Genomic DNA, 7,847 nt, shown 5'->3' with positions numbered 1-7,847 from the left:
GAGGAGATAAGAAGAAGCACCAAAGATGGATCTTCTTCATCCAAGGAGGATTAAGAAAATTGTGCCTTAGCGAGTAAGGCAAAGAAAGTGAAGGAGAAGGATTCTCATCCTAAATTGAGTTCTTCCCATGGTGGGAAGAAGTTTGACAAATCGAAAGTGCGATGCTTTCGTTGTCATGAGGTGGGCCATTTTTCTACAAATTGTCCACTGAGGAAATCGAAGAAGGGATCCGTGGAAGGATTAGAAGGTGAGGCACTGGCCTCATAGTTCGAGTTGGATTTCACACTTTTCGCATGCATGGTTTCATCCATGGTGGGAAGTGGTTGGTTTCTTGATAGTGGATATTCTTTCCACATGACCGACGATAAGAGTTTGCTCAATACCTTAGAGGAGAAGGATCTCTAGATGCAGATCACGATGGGTAATGATGAAAAGTATGTGTCTCAGTTGTAGGCATAGTTTTTTTTCAGAGGGAGCATGGAGCTCACATTACCTTGACCGATGTCAAGTATGTACCAGGACTGAAGAAAAACTTGGTGTCAATTGCAATGCTGGAAGACAGAGGCTATGATGTAGTCTTCATTAAGGGAAAGGTTTTCCTTAGACACATCATCATTAGACAGGTGAAGTAGATCAGTTCACGAGTCAAGAACCTGTATGCTCTTGAGGTTAAAGATGCATGCAAAGCCTTGAGGAGTAAGGAAACTGATGGAGACTTGGTGGTTGAGAGGTGTTAGGACTCCACTATGTATCATTTTTGCTATATATTTTGACACCATTCTACTCTTATAACCATGAACTTCATTGTCTTTTTCATCTACTTTATCCCAAGGTATATAGAAACCTCTTCTTTATTATATGTTTAATCTGTCTTACATTTAATTCCGCAATACTCTTATATTTTATCAATAATTGAAGTGTATTGTTGCTAACACAAGTCCAAAGATCGCAGATAAGTTATATGCCTTGTTGGGAACAAGCGGCCGTGCTGAAACAACTGACTCCGTTGCTGAAACAGCTGACTCCGTTGCTAAAACAACTGACTCCGTTGCTGAAACAGCCATCAAGCACGCAAATCCCGTTATGCGTAATTTGCGATTCTGGAAGAACTTTTTGTGGAATAGTAGCAGCAGCACGAAGACACGGTTACCTGGATTATTCTGAAGATAGCACTGTTATGGTCTCTGTTGTAACAACATCTTTTTTTTGAAGAACAGAATAGTCCTGTTTTGGGAAAGAGAACAGAATTGAGATAATGTAGATTCGCTCTCATGTAAATTGTAAAAGATGTCTCCTCTTTAAAAAGAGGAGACATCATCATTAGAAGGGAGTTATCTTTTTGTAAAAGCTCCAGGAGAGTATTGTGTGAGAACTGGAGCTAGTCTCCATCTGTAATGTATCAGTTACTTTGACAGATGAATAAAATCTTCTTTTGAGCGTTCCAGTTTAATTCTTTCTCTTGGGGAATCTTGTGAGAAGGAAAGGGCCCGCCTTACTCACAAGATTCACCCTCTTGGTTCCTGTAGTTTGTTTAATTCTTTGTGTGTTTGCACTTCCCTTAATTCTGTTGTTGGACACTAGTTACACAGTTTAGTAATACTCTGTTTCTTTAGCACTACATGTATTGAATGCATGAATGAATGATGTTGGGAAGCATGTGCTGAAGATTCCTGCATAAAGGAATAGGGTCTTGCTCCCATTGATGGTTTTCCTTTGCCTGCAGTGTGATTAGGAACAAGAGAACAAGTGCTGAAGGTTCCTGTTCATGGGAATAGGGTCTTGATCTCTTGAAGCTACTTTTCTTACAGTGTGATTAAGTGTCAGGCATCAGGTGCTGAAGTTCCTCACTAAGGAATAGGGTCCTGTTCCTGCTGTAGTTGATTGATTTCTTTCCTTGTAGATTGATTTTCCTTTGTTTGGATTGTAACTGCAACAGAGAAATCATTTCTGCTATAACTTAATTGACTTCAGCTTTGATTAAGTAGAGTGTGAATCAGTAGATTGATGACATTAATAATCGTGTGTCCTTCTTTTACTACAACATTGATTCTGCTTTTGAAATTGAGCATATCCAGTGCGCGATTATCTTTGAAATAAAAAGACCTTCTCGGGTTGACAATTTATGTGGAGCTTGAATTGTGAAAACAATTAAAGCGACCAACATTTTGGCGCTGTTGCCGGGAAGGTAATTATAGATTTCAAAAGCATTCATCTTTTCTTTTTAATGTGCAGATTGTATGAGAGGACGCGGAAACCAAAAGAAAAATAACCGCACAGGTGGCAAAGGCTGGGGAGGACGAAAAACTTTTATCGACGAGATTGTATCAAAGGCTGAATCATCACAAAGATTAAGTTCTCGAAAATCAAAATTTCAGCGTTCCCCTCAGTCAGATTACAGAATAGAGGAAGTTGTGGGTCCTGAAAATATAGAAGAACCAGCAGTCAGCGCTGAAGAGTCAGAGGAAAGTGTTAGCAGATCAGTAGAACACATTGAGGAAATAGTAGAAAGCGTTGGACGACCGGTAGAGAACATTGAAGAGCCAATAGAAGATCTTGACGATCGAGAAAGTGCAGTAGGAGGGCCAACAATGGAAGATAACAATGATGGTTTCTTTGGTGGAGGACGTGCAGGTCCTGAAGAAGAAAGAAGGGATGAAAATTCCCTCTCTACTTTGGGATTTCCTATCAGTGATCTCCCTGCAGGAACAATGAAAAATATTCCATTGTCTGCTTTACCTAACTTTCATGGTTTATCCACTGAGGATCCGGATGAATTTCTTTTTGAATTTGATATATTATGCAGAAGTTATGATTATGTTACTAATGCTCAAAAGTTAAAACTGTTTCCAGCCACCTTAAAAGGGAATGCCTTAAGATGGTTCATGAGCCTTGGAAGTCAGGTAATCACAACATGGGAGCAGATGAAACAAAAATTTCTGCTTAAATATCAAGACTATTGCCGGACGAGAGAAAAGAAGGATGAACTATTCAATATGGCACAAAAGTCGGATGAGAGTCTGGAGGACTACATAGAAAGGTTGCAGTACAACATACAGAGATCTGATCATCCGGATATAAGTAAGGAAATTCGTAAAACAATATTACTTAGAGGTTTAAGGGATGATTGTTTAAATATGTTAAATATGCTTGCTAAGGGAGATATATCTAAGGAATCATATGATGAGATTTGTGAACTTGCTAAGAGGTGCTCTAGGGGAGCTGCAAGAAACAGAATAAGAGATTCCACCTATTCAAGAGTGCAGAAATCAGCCAATGGAGGAGCAACAAGAGCTGAGATAGGTAATCTACTTGAAGAATTTAAAACTGAAATGTTAAGTTCTTTTGCTTCGCAGATTGACACTTTGCAGGTTAAAAAGAAGTAGGCCGAAGCAGAAGCAACTCTGGCTGTCTTTTGCCTGAAATGCAGAGACAAACATCCACTAAGGGAATGCCCAAGAGACAAAATACGAATTTGCACCCTTTGTGAGAAAGATCATGAGACAGAGCAATGTCTATCTCTACCAGGAATAAAGGCAACATTGCAGCCAACGGAAGAAGAAGCTGAAGCAGTTTACCTGCTAACTCAAAGAAGACAATGGCAACCAAAAGGACAAGGTATGAACTCTAGTATGCCATTTAATCGTTGGAACAATTATTCTGCTTTTGGCCAAACAAGTTACCCCCCCTTTAACCAAATGCAATACCCACCCTTCAATCAAATGAATTTCCCACCCATGCAAATGCAAAACCCTCCCTTTGTTGATCCTTCAATGTGGACTCCTTGGCCTCCACAGCAGCCACCTCCTTTCAATCCTTGGAATCCAAATTGGAATAGTCAATCACTTCCGTATCCAAATCAATTGCCTCAATTCCAACAACCACTCCCTCTGCCATCAAATGCTCCGCCAAGTAATCAAATGAGACCCCAACTACCTGTGCAACCAAATCCTAACCCCAATAATAAAGTTGTGCAAGTTATTGATATTCAGAATCAGTCTATATTTCCTACTATGCAATGTAATGATATCCATTTGAGATCTGGAAGAATAGTAGAGCCTATTATTGATGACATAACTTCTTCTGATTCAGATAAAAATGAAACTGAGAAACAAAAAGAAGCTCAACCACCTCCTAACAAAAATGTTGAAATAATAGAACCACCATTCCCCGAGCGTTTGGTTTTAACCAAAACAGCTGAAACACCTGCTTTTAATTTTATGGGGGAATTGCAAAATTTGTATATTAAAATTCCACTTTTACAAGCATTAAGAGATGTACCAATTTATGCCAGAACATTAAGGGATATTTGTGTTAAGAAACCTGGTAGGAAAACCAAGGATCCCCTGACAGTACATGTGATGGGAGACTTGTCTGCATTAATGTCCGGAAAAGCTCCTCCTGTAAAATATGGTGATCCCGGCCATCCTACTATCACAGTTCAGATTGGTAAAACAATGATTCCCCGAGTTTTGGTAGATTTAGGTGCAGCAATTAATATAATGACTCTAGAAACTTCACAATTGTTACAGCTGAATAACAAAATCAGAGATACGCCCACCATTTTAGAGTTAGCTGACCGTTCCACAATTAAACCAGAAGGAATTGTTGAAGACCTACTTATTTCAGTTGAATCCTGGAAATATCCAGCTGACTTTGTTGTATTGCAGACTAAAACAAAGCTGGGGGGACATCCTTTAATTCTAGGAAGGCCATGGCTGGCCACAGCTGATGCATTTATTAGTTGCAGATCTGGATCAATGACAATTTCTAATGGTTATGAAACAAAACAGTTAACTCTTTATCCTCATGCTACACCGGTAGTTAATAATGAAGATTCTATATGGATGGATTATGATGATAATGCTGTTCAGCCTATTCTAACTATAGGACAAGCTTTAACTCTTAAAGACAATACAGAGGATGAGATAATCAATAATTTTATTTGTGAACCTTCTTCTGTCATTGCTGAAACACACAATCAATTAACCGCAATTTTTGAAACTGATGCACAAGAAAAGATTGAATCTGAAGATTCATCTCAGACTTTAACCACGATCTCATCTAAAAGCATAACAGTTGAAATTGAACCCGGCAAGACATTAAACATAAATCCTGACCTAACAGATGCTGAAACACAACAATTAATGAAGTTATTGCATGAATATAAGGAGGCATTTGCCTGGGATTACACAGACATGAAAGGTATTTCTTCTGAATTATGTACTCATCGAATTTACATTAAAGAGGGATGCCGACCTGTTTGTCAACCCCAAAGACGAATGAATCCTAATTTACAAGAAATTGTTAAAGAAGAACTTCAAAAATTGCTTAATGCAGGGTTTATATACCCCATATCTGACAGTGAATGGATTTCCCCATTAGTAATTGTTCCTAAGAAAAACAGGAAATGGAGGGTATGTGTCGACTATAGAGCTTTAAACAAAGCTACTCAAAAGGATCACTTTCCCTTACCCTTCATTGATCAGGTGTTGGACAGTCTTGCAGGGAAGAAATTCTTTTCTTTTTTAGATGGATTCAGTGGGTATAATCAGATAAGAATTGCACCCCAAGACCAAGACAAGGCCACCTTCACCAGCCCCTGGGGAACTTTTGCCTATAGAGTTCTTCCATTTGGGTTGTGCAATGCACCAGCAACTTTTCAAAGAGCTGTTATAGGAATTTTTTCCGATATGCTGAATGATTCTATGGAAATATTTATGGATGATTTTACCCCTTATGGTGTGTCTTTCGAAGAGGCATTACAAAACCTTGAGAAAATACTTAAAAGATGTATACAAGCTCACCTCTCCTTAAGTACCGAAAAATGCCATATGATGATGAGTGAAGGAATAGTGCTTGGACATTTTATTTCATCTCAAGGTATTCAGGTAGATCCATCTAAAATTTTGGTCATTCAGAATCTTTCTGTTCCTAAAACTCAAACTGATGTGAGAAGTTTTCTAGGACATGCTGGTTATTACAGGAGATTTATTAAAGATTTCTCTAAAATAGCTTCTCCATTATTTGTATTGCTTATGAAAAATGCTGAATTTAAGTGGACTAATTCTTGTCAGAAAGCTTTTGAAGAACTGAAGCATCAGTTGTCTACTGCTCCTATTTTGAGGGGGCCTGATTTGAATCTTCCTTTTCACATATCTTCTGATGCTTCAGACATTGCTATTGGAGCGGTTTTGGGACAAGAGGAAAATCATCTTCCTTATGCTATATACTTTATCAGTAAGAATATGACCCCTGCTGAGCTTAACTATACAGTTATCGAGAAAGAATTTCTTGCAGTAGTCTATGCCATTAATAAATTTCGACACTATATCACTGGTTATTCTACTTTTGTGTACACTGATCATTCAGCTATTAAATATTTAATGAACAAATCTGTCACGAATGCTAGAGTTACCAGATGGCTATTACTATTGCAGGAATTTGATATCACAATTGTAGATCGGCCCGGTAAAGAAAATGTGGTGGCTGACTTCCTTTCACGGTTAAAAACTAACAATGATATTCCAGTAGATGATAGTTTTCCTGACGAATATTTGTTTGCAGTTTCTGCTCACTCTCCATGGTATGCAGATATTGCTAATTATTTGGTTGCAGGAAAACTACCAGCACACCTGTCATATAGAGAAAAGAGAAGAATTGTTCAACAAAGTGCCAGGTACAGCTGGATAAGCGGGTTTCTTTTCTATACTGGGCTTGATCAGGAGATCCAAAGATGCATTAGAGAAGATGAAGTGTATGACATATTGAAAGCTTGTCATGATGGCCCTTGTGGAGGCCATTTCGCTGATAAGAGAACAGCACATAAAATTCTGAGGATGGGTTACTATTGGCCCTCATTATTCAAGGATGCAAAGAAATATGTAAGGGCTTGTGACAACTGCCAGAGAATGGGTCAACCCAATCATAGAGACCAAATGCCATTAAACCCCCAGGTAGTTTCTGAACCATTTGAAAGATGGGCCTTGGACTTCATAAGACCCATTAACCCTCCATCCAATCAAAGAACCTATATATTAGTCTATACAGACTATATGACTAAGTGGGTGGAGGCCAAAGCACTTATTAGAGCCAATGAGGAGGCTGTCCTAGGTTTCTTATTTGAAGAGATTTTCACTAGATTTGGAATTCCTAGAGAGCTAGTTACTGATGGAGGACCTCCATTCAATTCTCACGGTTTTAAATCTACCCTTCACAAATATCATATTCAACATAGAATGACTACACCATACCACCCCCAGGCCAATGGGTAGGTGGAAAGTACAAACAAAGTTTTAGAAGCCATTCTAACCAAAACAGTGAAGGACAACCGGAAGGATTGGTCCCAAAGGCTCCCTGAGGCATTATGGGCTTACAGAACTACTTGGAGAAACACTACAGGTTTTTCTCCCTATGAATTGGTTTATGGTAAAAATGCTGTTTTTCCTGTGGAATTTGAAATTAAAACTTTAAGGACTGCTTTAGCTGTTAATCTTGATTTGACTGATGTGCAGACAGCTAGATTGCAGCAGCTTCTGGAGTTGGATGAAAAGAGATTAGATGCCATTCATCAAACAAACATGATACAACAACAAAGGATGAAGTGGCATGACAAAATTATCAAACACGAGCAGTTCCAAAAAGGTAATTGGGCCTTGTTGTATGACTCTCGGTTTGAAAATTTTCAGGGTAAGCTACGTACACGCTGGCTTGGACCATATGAAGTAGATGATGTTTTTCCAAACGGAACGGTAAGACTTGTAACAATTGATGATGCTAAAACACCTCTACTAGTCAATGGCCATAGGCTCCGTTTATATAAGCGCCCTGTTTCTAAAGAGGATTTCAAG

The sequence above is a fragment of the Pinus tabuliformis genome, chromosome J (assembly GCF_031772625.1).
Source record: "Pinus tabuliformis cultivar Carrire ecotype Pingquan chromosome J, CPIR1, whole genome shotgun sequence".
Lineage (NCBI taxonomy): Eukaryota > Viridiplantae > Streptophyta > Pinopsida > Pinales > Pinaceae > Pinus > Pinus tabuliformis.
This window is presented reverse-complemented; position numbering follows the sequence as displayed.